The sequence below is a fragment of the Vulpes lagopus genome, chromosome 4 (genome assembly GCF_018345385.1).
Source record: "Vulpes lagopus strain Blue_001 chromosome 4, ASM1834538v1, whole genome shotgun sequence".
Taxonomy (NCBI): domain Eukaryota; kingdom Metazoa; phylum Chordata; class Mammalia; order Carnivora; family Canidae; genus Vulpes; species Vulpes lagopus.
Genome location: NC_054827.1, coordinates 63,252,169 through 63,267,963, shown reverse-complemented (window position 1 = coordinate 63,267,963; position 15,795 = coordinate 63,252,169). Strand labels below are relative to the sequence as shown.

The 15,795-nt window shown below is 39.3% G+C and overlaps 1 long non-coding RNA gene across 1 annotated transcript in view; it reads left to right on the top strand.

The window, feature by feature from the left end:
* LOC121489230 overlaps positions 1-15,795 on the top strand; it is a 173,678-nt gene that overhangs the window by 60,312 nt on the left and 97,571 nt on the right. Inside the window, exons 2-3 of the long non-coding RNA XR_005987300.1 lie at positions 11,201-11,304; positions 14,812-14,927. This is a non-coding gene — a long non-coding RNA (uncharacterized LOC121489230). The remainder of the gene's footprint in view (positions 1-11,200; positions 11,305-14,811; positions 14,928-15,795) is intronic.

Sequence of the window (15,795 nt, the reverse complement as noted above, 5' to 3'; positions counted from 1 at the left end):
CTATTCAAAGTCTATTGATTTAAACACGAATCACACCTGAAGATTACTTCCATAAAAACATCTAGATGGGTGCTTGACAAAAAAACTAGGGTACCATGGCCTAGCCAATTTTCAAAAAAGATTTATTTATTTATTCATTTATGATAGACACAGAGAAAGAGAGAGGCAGAGACACAGGCAGAGGGAGAAGCAGGCTCCGTGCAGGGAGCCCGACGTGGGACTCGATCCCGGGACTCCAGGATCGCGCCCTGGGCCAAAGGCAGGCGCCAAACCGCTGCGCCACCCAGAGATCCCCTGGCCTAGCCAATTTAATACATAAAATTAACCATCAGAGGAACCGTAAAGAGAAGTGAGTTTATTTAATAATTTTAAGTTCGGGATCCCTGGGTGTCCCTGGGTGCGCACGCAGGGCTGGGGGGGACCTCGGGGCCCAGAAGTGTTCGCTGGCGATTGTGGCCTTTAATGAAAAAGAAGGAAAAACACCCAGGAATGGGAAATGCTGGGATCCACAAGCTAAAGGAATTTTAAAATTATTTCATTTTGTTATTTTATTTATCCATTCATAGGAGACAGAGAGGCAGAGACGCAGGCAGAGGGAGAAGCGGGCTCCGTGCTGGGAGCCCGACGCGGGACTCGGTCCCGGACCCCAGGATCGTGCCCTGGGCTGAAGGGGCGCTAAACCGCTGCGCCCCCCGGGCTGCCCCGGTCCGCCCTTTCTTTGCATAGTTTTGTTAATGCATGAATTTCAGTCGCTGTGGTTTCGTCAAGGTCAAATACCAGGCCCTGCAGGACACAATCTGGGTTTGAGTCACCATGTGAGTAACCGCGCGGAGGGCGCGAGTTGCTGCTGGCCCTTCGGACCACAGGTCCCTGTGTAAATGATGGATGCGCAGCAGGCCAGTGACCCGTCCCATCGCTTCTTTCGAAATCTGCTGGCGATCGGTCGGTGTGCGTACTGCATCGGTTAACTCCATGCACCCGCAGGCAGTGAAGCCCTGATTATGTGGCTTCCGCGTCTCCCACGGGATTAAACCCCTGTGACGCCTTGGAAAACCGGATGATGGAAGAGAGAGTCGGCCGGCGAAGCTGAAAGAGCAGCAAAGAAACAAAACGTGGCGGTGCTGAAAGTGAAATTCAAGCAGAATTTCCAGAAGAAATGACCGGCCAGGGGAACGTTGACATGGCTGCCAGCGAGAGATGCTACAGGTGAGAGATGCCAAGGGATTGAGTGAGGCTGCGCACGCCTAAGTGGGGAAAGTGCTTGCCATGGGAAGAAGGAAGATGCCCCGGAGGAAGTGACCCCTGCAAATGCTCCAGACACCAGGGCAGATACTTCATAACCCTCGAAGCATGAAGGATAAAATACTGGAAAGTGATCCACACCTGAAAAATGACATGACAGTTTGGGGCGCGTGGTTGCTCAGTCGGTTAAGCGTCCCCCTTTTGATTTGGGCTCATGTGGTACCAGAGTTGTGAGGTGGAGCCCTTGTTGGGTTCTATGCTGGGTGGTTCTCTGTCTCCCTCTCCTCCTGAACCCCCACCCCCTATTCCCTCTCTCTAAAAAAAAAAATAAAAATTTTAGAAAAATGATGTTACAGTTTGCCAAGGCGCAGAAAAATGCTTCTCAACATAAGTAATGTAAGATAATAATTTGAATGAATGTTCGAACTACTTTTTTTTTTTTTTTTTTAAAGATTGTATTAGTTTCTTTAAGAGGGAGAGCTAGGGAACACAAGCAGGGGGAGCAGCAGCAGGAAAGGGAGAAGCAGGCTCCCTGCCCAGGGCTCTGGGATGGGGCTCTGAGCCGAAGGCAGATGCTTAACCAGCTGAGCCACCCAGGTGCCCCAGAACTACTCGAGTATTTTTATATGAAGAAAGCAAACACTTTTCATTCTCAATGTTTCTAATATTTAAATTGGAGTGTGCTAAGTACCATTTGCATTATAATTTTCATTTCTCTGTGCATTTGTAATGGTAATAGGATGAGTATCTGTAATCTTTATTTATTTCTAAAAAGATTTTATTTATTTATTCATGAGAGAGAGAGAGAGAGAGAGAGGCAGAGACACAAGCAGAGGGAGAAGCAGGCTCCATGCAGGGAGCCCCATGTGGGACTCGATCTCAGAACCCCAGGATCATGCCTTGGGCTAAAGGCTGTGCTAAACTGCTGAGCCACCCGGGCTGCCCAGTATTTGTAATCTTTTGATAGAAAACTTTAAATCATTATTTTCTCATTGATTATCAAGCTCACTTTACCATATTCAGTATGCTTGGTCACTCTATGGTCCTGCGTTCCTGTGCAAAGCAAGGACCACCTGCATGTAGCTGAGTATCCTGAGTGAGTTATTTTAGCTGTCTGTGGCTCATTTTTTTTCACCTGGAAAATGGAGATAATGATGGTATCTACCTCATAGGGATGTTACGATGGTTATCTGAGTTAATATCTATAAAGCCATCAGAACAAATAGGTAATTAGTAGGTTAATAGCATTAATTAAATGTCCTACTATATATTATTGTATGGCCATATTTTAACTTTTAAATAATCCCTTATTGTTGGAAATTTACGGTGTTTGTAATTATCTGTGATAAACAGTGTTGCAGTGATCATCTGTGTACATGGATCTTTGAATACTAGGTGTTTCTGTTGGATAAATCCTTTAAGAAAATTTTTTTTAAAAAAATTTTATTTATTTGAGAGAGAGCATGAAAGAGCAGAGAGCAAAGGTGGGGAGGAGAGGAGAGAGGCAGAGGGAGAAGCAGACTCCTCACTGAGCCGAGAGCCTGATGTGGGCTTGATCCCAGGACCTGGAGGTCATGACCTGAGCAGAAGGCAGAAAGTTCACTGACTGAGCCACCCAGTGCCCATTAGATAAATTCCTGAGAAGGATAGTTGGCATTACATAAAATGACCACTTACAAATTTAATAAATATTTCTAGATTGCTTTCCAAAAATGTACAAGGACATGAGTCCCTATTTCCCCATAGTCACACACATTCTGAAACCTTTTAAATTTCTAACTTGATAGGCAAAAATGATATCTGATTTCAACTAGTATTTCTTTAATAAGAAATGAGCTTGATCATTTTCACATGTTTATGGACTATTTTGTATGTCTCTTGCTGAAAGGCCAGTTATAGTTCTTTGCTTATTTTCCTATTGATGTGTTGTTTTCATAGTGACTTTTTTCCTGTTTTCCTTTATTTTCACCTATTAAGTAATGAAATCAAATGTTGCAAAAACAGTCGCATATACCACCTAAATAAAAATAAAGTTGATGCAGTTTTTCCTTATTTATCAGTCGTTCGTTCTAGGCAATAACATATTTCCTTATAACTTAAAAAAAACTTTGAAAAAAAAAAAGAAAAAAAAAAACTTTGTTTTAAAACAATTATAGAAATTGATAAAATAGCACCAGAAATTGATAAAGTAACACACAGAGCTTTGTGAACCCCTTACCCAGTTTCTCCCAGTGATGGCATTTTTTTTTTCAGTGATGGCATTTTATATGGTTATAGTACAATATCAAAACCAGGAAATTGATATTGGCACAAAATTGTTGACTTGATTACAGTTTTTTCCCTCTGTGTATGTCAAGTTTTATCTCATTTATAGAATTGTATAACCACCACCATAATCAAGATACAGAACTCTTATCCCCAAAAAAGGAACTTCTTTGTATTACACATTTGTATTTGCACTTATATCCATCCTCGTGTCCTAGCAACCACTGATCTGTTCTTCATCTCTTTAGTTTTATCATTTTAAGAATGGTATACAAATACAAATATATAAGTATGTAGTCATTTCAGATTGGAATTTCTTTTTTTTAATATTTTTTTAAAGATTTATTTATTTATGATAGACATAGAGAGAGGCAGAGACACAGGAGGAGGGAGAAGCAGGCTCCATACCAGGAGCCTGACGTGGGACTCGATCCCGGGACTCCAGGATCGCACCCTGGGCCAAAGGCAGGTGCAAAACCGCTGAGCCACCCAGGGACCCCCAGATTGGAATTTCTTTTTAAGATTTTTTTGTATTCATGAGAGACGGAGAGAGGCAGAGACATAGGCAGAGGGAGAAGCAGACTCCCTGCAGGGAGCCTAATGCAGGACTCGATCCCAGAACCCTGGGGTCATGCCCTGAACCGAAGGCAGATGCTCCACCACCCAGCCACCCAGGTGCCCTGAGTTTGGAATTTTCTACTGAGCATAATGTCCCTGAGAGCCATCCAAGTTGTTTGTATCAATAATTTATTCCTTCCTACTGCTGAGTAGTATCCCACTCTATGGATACCAGAGTTTGTTTGATCGTTTGCCCCTTGAAGGACATTTGGGTTGTTTCCTGTTTTGACAGTTGTGAGTAAAGCTGATATGAATATTCATGCACAGGTTTTTGTGTGAGTGTAAGTTTTCATCTCTCTGGGATAATTGTCTAAAAGTATGACTACAGGGTGCAGTATGGCAGATGGATTTTAGGTTTATAAGAAACTGCCAAATTATTTTCCAGAGTGGCTGTACCATTTTACATCCCCACAGTAATATATGAATGGTGCGGTTTCTCTGCATATTTGCCAGCATTTGGTATTATCACTTTTTTATTTTAGATATTCTGATGGGGTGTAATGATACCTCATTGTGGTTTCAATTTGCATTTCCCTAAGAGTTGATAATGCTGGACTTAGTCACTATTCATAACTCTTCCTCGGTACAATGTCTCTTTACCCATGTCTTTCACCCATTTTCTTACTGAGTTGTTTGTTCTTTTTTGCTATTGAGATTTGAGACCTCCTTATATATTCCGGGTGAAATTCTCTGTCAGGAAGGTGGTTTGCAACTGCTTTTCTCCAGTCTGCAGCTTGTCTTTTCATCTTTTTAATAGAGACTTTTACACCACAAATGATTTAATTTTTGATAAACTTTAGCTTATATCAGTTTCTTTTTTGGCTTTCTTATTGATTGTTAAGTGCTCATGCATTAGGGGAATTAATCTTATGACAGGTGTGTTGGAAATAGCTTTCCAATTTTTATGTTAGTTAATTCATGGCACTTTGTTCCATATCAAATCTTCATCATTTTAATTTGTTTTATCTTTTGTACTGTTACCTCTTCCTTTAAATTCTTTCCTTTTTAGCCTTCTCTCTGCTCTGTGATTTTACTCAAGTGCCCTAAACTCTTAAGTCTTTAGAAAAAATTCTCAATTCCTGACATCTTAATACACTCACTTTTTACACTCTGTGTATTTTTTCCAGCTGATCTCGTGTATTCTCAAAGCTTCAACTATAATCCCTAGCTTTGATTTGTATGTATAGTTCCCAGCTGCTTGGACATTTTCACAAGGCTATCCTTCCATCTCCTGAAACTCAAATGTCCCCAGAGGAAATCATTATTCTCCCCAGTTTGGTTAAGGACATTCCCATCATCGTAGGCTAGAAACTGCAGCATCATGTTAACCTTTTCCTTTCTCTTATGAACACATGATATGTGTTCACCAGTGGTCACCAGTTCCTACTGACTTATTTTGCAGAGTCCATTAAGTCTCTTTTTCCCTGCTTCAGACTCTGATCATCACTAATTTGAGATGACATAGTTGTCTCCTAAATGATATTCCCATGTCTTCTCCCTTTCAGTCTATCCTATACATTATTGTGATTGTTGTCTTCCTGGGACAGAATCCAGGTTTATCATTCTTCTCAAAATCCTATGATAAAAAGAGAAAGTAGGGGCAGCCTCAGTGGTGCAGTGGTTTAGCGCCTCCTGCAGCCCGGGGTGTGATCCTGGAATCCCTGAGTCCCACGTCGGGCTCCCTGCATGGAGCCTGCTTCTCCCTCTGTCTCTGCCTCTGCCTCTGCTCTCTCTCTGTCTCTGTCTCTGTCTCTGTGTGTGTGTCTCTCTCTTTCTTGTGTCTCTCATGAATAAATAAGTAAACTTAAAAAAAAAAAAGTAAGTAAAAAAAACCAGCACCCCCCCCAAAAAACCTAATGAATAAAAATATTATATAACAATGGGTGGATGAGAGACTAAACTTTTATGGAAGAGTATTATGTATAAGTCTGACAATTTAAAAATCTGAGAATTGCTGTTTCCTTAGAAAAATATAAATTACCAAACTTGAATAAAAAAAAAACCTGAAAAGGTTCAGAATAATGAAAGGGATGTAGAAGATTTATCATTTGAAATGGTACTAGACCTAGTGTTAGTTGCTATGGAGGAGGAACAAAAATCCAAAAGAAGCATACCCTCTCTGAGACCTATAATGAATTTAAAGGCCCACAAAAATTTTTTTCAAAATCAACACTAAGCATGTTTTACTTAATAGAGCACAGGTTGGATCTAGCAAAGCAAGAGAATGTGACTGGTTAGATTACTTCTTGATTCTTTTAAGTTTATGGACTTTATATATATATTTTTCCAAGTCATATCTCTTGCGTATAGAAACGACAAACAGAACAGAGATTTTTTGGTTTTGTTTTTCGCATTATCTTTGTTCTCTGGAAACCTCAAGATGGCAGCATTTTACTTTAGAAGATGTTCTATTTATATTAGCACCAGGAGCCAGGCTGTCGATAGTGGGAGGGAGACAGGGTGGTGTGTGGATTTCAAAATATTCTGAACTTTTTACATTCTTCTCTAATTTACCATCTACAACCTCTGTAAATTGGTACTTGAGGTAAGCCTTCAGGTAAGCAGTTTCAGGTATTTTCTTCTAGCTACATCTGTCCCACTCCAGCTGAATAGCTGATTTTTCTGTTCCCAACATGCTGCTTGCCACTTAGAAGTTAGGCAGTGGAGAGTCAATATTATAATAGTGCAATAGTATCAGACCTTGCCCAGACTGAAATGGTCTCCTTGCCTCCTTAGAGCCTCTTTTCCAAACTTCCTATCATATCATTCTCTTACTTCCAACCATCCTATGGCTTTCCAATGCAATAAAAATAAACCCAAACTCCTTACCATGACCTGCGTGCTCTATAGGGTCTGGCCCTCCCTACTTCTGTGACCTCATCCTTTGTCATTCTCCTTGCCAGCTTGCTTTGTTCTAGCCACCACGGTCTTGCTGCTCTTTAACACACTGAGATTGTTCACCTCAGGGCCTCTGCACTTTCTGATTATCTCTCATTTTTGCATGTTTTTTTATTTAAGTCTCAAGTGTCACTTCTTCAAACAGGACTTCCCTGACCACTGTCCTTCTCTCCCTGACCTTATTCTTGCCCTGGTTTATTTTTCTTCATTGGAAGAATATTACTATCTAATAATTTATTCTTTGTTTTTCTCAAGCAGAATTAAATTCCATGGAGGATTAGGACTTTGCTTACTCCTTTTTCCTCTTTGAACCTATAAATAAGCCTAACACGTCATACATGCCCAATAACTAGTTGTTGAATAAATGAAAAAGTGAAGCAAATCACATCACTTTCAGTCAATCTGATGTCTATTTCATCTCTTTTGTATATGGCAGTATGCCAGATACTCGGAAAGTAACAGTCTAAATCCTAATGAGGCAGTCTTACTGACACTAACTCATTGAATTTTTTAGACACCCATGATTATCTACGTTTATTAAAGGCATTTGATTTTAAAAAGTCTCTCCTGAATTGTCACTAAGGCAAAAATGGTTAGATAAATGATGGCAGTTAGGTATCTTTAGCATTTAAGTAATTTAAAAAACATTGAAGTTAGCATCAGAGTATTCTATTATAGATCTGTGGAATTATTTTTTTTTTTAAAGATTTTATTTATTTATTCACAAGAGATGAAGGGAGAGAGGCAGAGACCTAGGCAGAGGGGAAGCAGGCTCCCTGCAGGGAGCCTGATGTGGGACTTGATCCCAGGACCCTGGGATCCTGACCTGAGCCAAAGGCATACGCTCAACCACTGAGCCACCAGGCGTCCCTGTGGAATTAATTCTTAAATGAAGTAAATTTCACGGAGAAGTTATGCAAGTTACCTAAAAGAACTTGTCACTTTTGTCAAGAGTATCTGGATTCCTAATCCCGGATGTTATTTTGTCTGCAAAACAGCTCTGAGGCTTAGAATATTGAGGCTGCAAAGAGAAGAGTGTAAATAATTAAGATGTAAATTCAATTATGGCTATGTCCCCATTACAGTTCTTTTTTTGGTAATAGCAACGTACCGTGTCCTCAATTTATAAATGGAATTGCATTGGATGTAACATGTGGAAGGAGAAATTATGAAAAGTTCTTGGTAAATAAAAAGCAATTCATTAAATATTCCCAGCTGTATGGATCTACTCAAAATATTTGATTCAGTTTTGCAACTACATAGAACCCTTAAATTTAATTATAACTTAAATAGTATTCTGTTCTGAAACATATTAAGATAATTCTCTATATTCTTTTATTTTAAGCAATAATAAACATTTGTTAGGCTCAAATATATTAAATGTCTTCTTATTTGAAGTGGAATTGGGAATTAAACCAAACAGCTTGTTTTTTCATGGTAACTCACTGAGTGTCCCTGTCTGTCATTTTTGTAAATGCTCATTGCCTTAGCTCTTATTATTAAAAAAGAAATCATTTTGAGGTCAACTAGGTGACTTAGTGGTTGAGTGTCTGCCTTGGGCCCAGGGTGTGACCCTGTGGTCCGGGGTTCAAGTCCCACATCAGGCTCCCTGGATGGAGCCTGCTTTCCCTCTGCCTGTGTCTCTGCCTCTCTCTCTCTGTGTGTCTCCATGAATAAATAAATAAAATATTTAAAAAAATTTAGATTATTTTCATGTTTACCATATTATAACTAATAATAATATCTGTAAATTCTAAAGTGTGTGCAATGTGTACCAAGCACATTCACATTGCTTGATTGATACTAATGGACTAACCTTGGAACCCAGTCACCATTTCTAATACATTTTCAATGGGAAAATGGACTCAAAGTTTACTTATTTAAAGTTTTTATTTGTTTGTTAGTGTGCAAGCGAGCATGTGCACGCACAAGCAGGGGGAGGGTGGAGGGAGAAGCAGACTCCTAGCTGAAGCAGGGAACCTGATTCAAGGCTCAATCCCAGGAGCCTGGGATCATGACCTGAGGCAGACGCTTAACTGACTGAGCCACCCAGGTGCCCTTGGACAAATGAAACTACTACTACTACTACTTTTTTTTTTTTTTTTTTTTACAAATAAAACTTCTTAACACTATGTATTTATAAGAAGAGACCTACTTAAATTGGGTGACTGCAATGAATAGAAACCTATGCAGCATGACAAATTGGATTAAGTTAGAATAAATTTTGTGTGTAGGAGCATATTGAAGCTCTTTCATATTTTATTTCCAAATAGCGTTCTTGGCATTTAAAGATATTAATGCTGACAGTGTTCTCTGCCTGTTTGCAAAACTAGAGAGTCTGATGCGTGTATTACTTGTAGTTACTTCCACAGTAAACAGCATCCTTATGAATTCTATCTCTTGACTGTGATGTGGCAAGGTACTTTAGTAGCGGTACCTCTCTACCCTCTCTGCTAAAGTTTGCCTTTCCCCAGATAGCTCCACCGTCTGTGACTGCCATAGTTGGCAAAGTTTGTTGCTGCTGTTGCTGTATCTACACATCCGCATCGATATGATTCGGTGAAACCTTGTTAGTGTACTTTAGCTCACTCTTGCTTTGACTCACTACAGGTTAATTCATTAGAGGGAGGTCATTTTGATGGAGAACTCAAAATCTCCTTACTTAAAGTGGTATGACAAGATAGCCACTTATTCTTCTGGCATGCCAGGGTAGATATGATGGACATCTGTGCTTTATCCATACTCAGCATCCCAGTTTCCTACGTTGAGGTAGAAATATCCTTCTTTAGGGAAGCACCCTCTTTCGGTTGAGGTTCATTTTTAAAAAATTTTTTTATTTATTTATGATAGTCACAGAGTGAGAGAGAGAGAGAGAGAGAGAGAGAGAGAGAGGCAGAGACATAGGCAGAGGGAGAAGCAGGCTCCATGCACCGGGAGCCCGATGTGGGATTCGATCCCGGGTCTCCAGGATCGCGCCCTGGGCCAAAGGCAGGCGCTAAACCGCTGCGCCACCCAGGGATCCCTCGGTTGAGGTTCAGCTGGAGTTGAACCTTCCTCTGGAGTCACTGTTCGATAGATGAAAGCCCTGGCCATAGAGGCAGTTCATAGAGACTGTGATCCAGGCAGGCCAGTCACAGCCATAAACATCAGTTTAGGATTTTCTACTGGAACCAGTGAGAAAGAAAAAACTTTCTTTTGTTCTCTGGGGTTGCTAAGCCTACACCTTCTGATGGCCATTTTGCCACCACTTGACCACTGAGAATGATAGCAACATGGGGCAAGCCACGCTGGGAGATGGAGAATCTACAAACTTGATTGCTTAAGTTAATTGACTTGGTTTCTGCTTCTTGCAACCAAAAGAATCTTGGATAACACAATGGGGATGACCGTAAACCACATCTCAAGAGCAGTGATGTTGCACTATTTGTGTTCTCAAGGATGTAAACAGTTACAGTGAGGACTTCTGTTACTATCGAGGAGGGGCCCACTAATTCAGTTGTTGACATTTTCCTGAAGAGCAGAAAGTGTGCTTCAGGTTGCTGATGTCATGTTTTAGAATTCTGCTTTATTGTCCTTTATCTTATTTGTAAAACTCGAGTGACAGAGAGCGATAATTAGGGAAGGGCTGGTGGTATATCATCTTGTCAACTCTGTAATCGTAAAACAAATCTTAGTATTTGGTTGAAACGTATAGTAATTAATCAGTAGAAGGGCAAATTTCAATTGAGGTACTGAAGAGTGTCCATGTGATGGATGTGCATTTGAATTTAGGCTGTTTTCCAGCCTTACAATAATAGTCAAGTTATTTAATCTCTCAGCCTCTCAGATTTAAAATGGATATAATAATCCTGCCTGATAGCACTTTTTTAAATAATTTTTTAAAAATTTATTTATGATAGTCACAGAGAGAGAGAGAGAGAGAGAGAGAAGCAGAGACATAGGCAGAGGGAGAAGCAGGCTCCATGCACCGGGAGCCCGACGTGGGATTCGATCCTGGGTCTCCAGGATCGCACCCTGGGCCAAAGGCAGGCGCTAAACTGCTGCGCCACCCAGCGATCCCACTTTTTATTAAAAAAATTATAGGTGGATTAATTTAAGAACAAGATTAGAACAGTGCCTGGGCATAGTAAGTCCTCAAAATACATTAGTTATGATGATTCTTCCCCCTTGTTTTTAGGCATTAGAGCATGTGGTCCAGAAAGGAACTCCAGATCTGCACGTGATGGTACCATCTTCATCTGTTTCTCCAGACACGTTTGGACATGAGTGTGGCAGCCCAAGGTACAGAGACAGACCCTAGGCTAGACTTTAGCATGCTTTTAGTCTCTTGTGGGCTACTGGTTAATATAGAAATGCAACAAAATATGACTGCTATATCAGGATTGTATTCAGCCTTGAAGCAATTTCCATTTTTATACGTTCACTTATACCAGTTTCTATGATAAGAAATCAATGAGAAGAGAACTATCTTGGCAAGAACCCTGCCTAGTAAAAAGGTGTTTTCTTAGACTGTGTATGCCTTTAAACATAGTTATTTAAAAATTTGTTATTTCCTTGCAAAACTGTGATTACAGCATTATAAAGAACACATTGTAGTTGCACAATAGCCTTCATTCAGCTCTCTTCAAGCAAATATTGTAGATGTCTAGTGTAAGTACAACCACATGTTATAAAGGAAATAAGTGAAAGGATGTAGCATCTAAAATTGGTCAGAAAATCAGAGAAGGTTGGCTTTTTTGGTACATTTTTAGCCATTATTTCTTGGCTTGAATTGCTCAATGCGAACTTTTGTGACGGGAACAAAATTTTAGAGAATGAAAATAATGCATTAAAATCATTTAATATCAAAAAAAAAAATAAAATCATTTAATATCTTTTTTTTTTTTTTACTGAGATTGATCTTAGTTTCAAGTAAATAATTACCCGTATCTCTCATTATGACTGCCTTTAATACTTTTCAGCCTCCTTATTGTCAGACTGCCAACTATCGAATATTATAGCTGTCAGCCTGAGTCTAGAAGTAACCTTTTTAAATTTCTTGCTTCTAATCTGTAGTAGAGAGGGGAATTAGATTTTCTTTCTTTCTTTCTCTCTCCTTCTTTCCTTTTCTTTTCCTTTTCCTTTTCCTTTTCCTTTTCTTTTTTTTCCTTTCCCTTTCCCTTTTCCTTTTTAAAAAAACAAGGGGCTTGAACTTACAACTCTGAGATCGAGACCTGAGCTGAGATCAAGAGTCAGACACTTAACCAGCTGAGCCACCCAGGTGCCCCAGATTCTTTCTAAAACAAAAATGAACAGGCTCTGAGTGTGAATCAATTTTCTATTGATGAATTGAGTGACCTTAGTGTATTGGTTTGCAGTTTTTTTTCCCTAAGATTTTTTTTTTTTTTTTTTTAGATAGAGAGAGAGAGCAAGCATGAATTGGGGGAAGGGCAGAGGGAGAGGGGGAGATGCAGACTCCCAGCTGAGCAGGGATCCCCACATCAACCTTGATCTCAGGACCCCAAGATCATGACCTGGGCTGATGCCAGACACTTCTCCAACTGAGCCACCCTGGGTATTTAAAGGCTTCCATTACTTACTTCTGATTTTCTCAGCGTGTCCAGATAAGGAGCTAGCCTTTGGTTAAATAATATGCCTTTATAATAAACTAAACTTTTCAGAGACTTTTTCTGGAGCTAAGACCTATACTTAAACATAATTTATTTTCACTTGCTTATTACCTTGTTCCTGACCTTCCAACAGGAGTATTTAATGTCAAGAGGAACATATCTAGATTCTATATTTTCTATCAGCTGTTCTTCCAAATTCACCCCTTTCCTTTCCCTACCAAGCCAAGACAATCATGACCTCATCATTATTTTCTCAATATACCTTGCTTATACATAATATTTAAACTGTTGCTTTAAAAAAAAATAAAAAATAAACTGTTGCTTTGAGTTAAGGCACAGTTTTCTACCCTCTCAACCATCTTCTATTTCTTTGTTTCCTTATTTCTCTTTTTTTCTTTTTATTTCCTTATTTCTTTTAAAAGTTATCTCTGTGGGCAACATGAGGCTTGAACAAACACTGAGATCAAAAGTTGCATGCTTTGCCAACTAAACCAGCCAGGCAACCCTCTTCTCATGTTTCTTTCTTTCTTTTTTTTTTTTAAAGATTTTATTTATTTATTCATGATAGTCACACAGAGAGAGACAGAGAGGCAGAGACACAGGCAGAGGGGAAGCAGGCTCCATGCACTGGGAGCCCGATGTGGGATTCGATCCCGGGTCCCCAGGATCGCACCCTGGGCCAAAGGCAGGCACCAAACTGCTGCGCCACCCAGGGATCCCTCTTCTCATGTTTCTTTCTTTCTTTTTTTTTTTTTTTAAAGGCTTAAACTTTTTTTTTTTTTAATTTTTTTAATTTATTTATGATAGTCACAGAGAGAGAGAGAGAGAGGCAGAGACACAGGCAGAGGGAGAAGCAGGCTCCATGCACCGGGAGCCTGATGTGGGATTCGATCCCGGGTCTCCAGGATCGCGCCCTGGGCCAAAGGCAAGCGCCAAACCACTGCGCCACCCAGGGATCCCTCTTCTCATGTTTCTTAAGTCATCTCACAGACTAATGTTTTCATGACTCTAACTCTGGCCCACATGAATCACTTCCCATTGTAATTGCCTGTAACTACATGGTTTTTCCCATTGGGGAGCTGATGAAATACTACTACTTACCATTCTCTGTTTGGGTGTATATATGCTTATTATCTCTAAGTATGCTATTATCTACTCTGAGCAAATGTATGTTCCTCCTTCAGTACAGAGAAGAAAAGAATATTGTTAATATTCCTTTTATATTCTTCCCATTATCTTATGTCTGATAGAAAGGAAATGACATGTATTCAATGAGGGATGACAGAGCAGCACAGGAAGGCTAGTGCTTTGAGCAAAATTGTTTGCCCTTCTTTGTATGTATCTTTATTTCTCCTGGCACAAGACTTCTTTGTATAAAGGAGTCTGGATATTTTCATGCTTCATCAGAGGGGGGAGGAAAAGCTATGCCTTAATCACTCACTTATATGTGTGCGCAGGGCTTTAAAAGAAACCAGGGTTCAAGGGATCGAGTTGCTTACACAGAAGTGAAGTATCAGGTCCACTTGTAGACCTAGGACGGTTTCAGGCATTTTTTTCAGATAGAAGATTTCTTGTCTGAAGTATATGGTCCAAGTACATGATTGATATATTCTCTAATCATGGACACGTAATATGTCCAATTATGAAAGAACATCTTTTTAAACTTGTTATTTCCATCTCCATGTTTATGTTTTGTCAAAGGGAATCTTTTCCATTGTTTCTTCTCCATTTTTAAGCCACTCTAATGGAGAATTTGCTCTACTTATTTTTTTTACATTCCAGATGTGAGTTATTTTATTCTTACTCTACTTGTTTTTTTATTTTTATTTTTATTTTTATTTTTTTCTAACTACTTGTTAATGAGTCATTTAAATCCTGTGGGTTTTCTTGACCTAAATACCAAGTGGTTTTTTTTTTTTTTAAATCTCAGAACATGGTAGGCACTTATTAGAGATGAATAAAATCCTTCCTGGAAATAAAATGTGTATCATTAATTGGGCAAGTCATCAGTCTTCACTTAATAATTCATGGAACCCAGCGCAAAGGATTCAGAGATATCTGAATTGTTTGGTTACAACAAGATGCTAGTGATGGTAAAGTCAGAAGAGCCTCATTTCAGCCCAGTTAGTTTTATGCTGATGAAATTTCTGCTCTAAATATGCACACTATTTTTTTTCAGTGTAGGTAACTATCTCAATGATCCACCTGCCACGTCAGGAAGGAAGGAGCTGAGTGGCAGCCTCACCACTGTGAGTGAAGTTTCAAAGCAAAGGGCCACATTTCTATAGATGCAAGGTCAGTATATGTCAAACCACGGCTATTTATTTCTAAATAATCAGAAATTAAAGATCTCTGCAATGCTGTGTTCCAGTTTGTGTTGACCCAGCCCCATTCTTTTTCTGGCACCATAACTGGCGTACAAAATGACACAAGGGATCAACCTGCCGCAATTTGACCACCTGCGCTCCTACGTTCTTCCCCAAAGTTTATTATAAAGGTTGTTTAATTATAGATCTGGCTAACTATACAAAGCGGACACATATAACATATAAAAAGCTTTTTATTGCCAGATAAACGCTTTCTTAGTTGCAGTCATATTGAATGGCAAGTGATGATACCCAACGATTTGCTAATTACAGGTTTAAATTCCCAGTAGATTATACTGAGGTTATACCCTGGACTCCACCTCCTATTTCAATGCAGAGGCATGAATTCAAATTAGATAAAACTTCTGACTATACCTATTATAGCTAAAAACTTCTGTTTCTTGAATCAAAAAGGCAAAGGGTTAGTATAAACTATATTTAAAATACATTAGATAATAGGGTAATAGTGGCATTTGGTGTTCTTATAATTTTATACAAGATAATTCTGATATTGTCATATTTATTTCCCACCCCTTTCTTGTGAATAATGTGGTCCTTCATAGGTTCTTGGTGGAGATTTGGAAGTTTGAAGGGAAAATGTCATATAAGAGAAAAAGTTTGAAAAATAATCCAAATTTTTATTCCATTATACTTACAAGCAACTTTTGAGCTCTTATCATTCTTTAGCTGTCTGGTGGAAAATAACTGCTTATAACTATAGTGCTTAGATAGATTTTGTTGTCACTTTCTACTTTCTGGGTATTGTCCAATTGTCCATTTATTCTTTGCTTATAGAG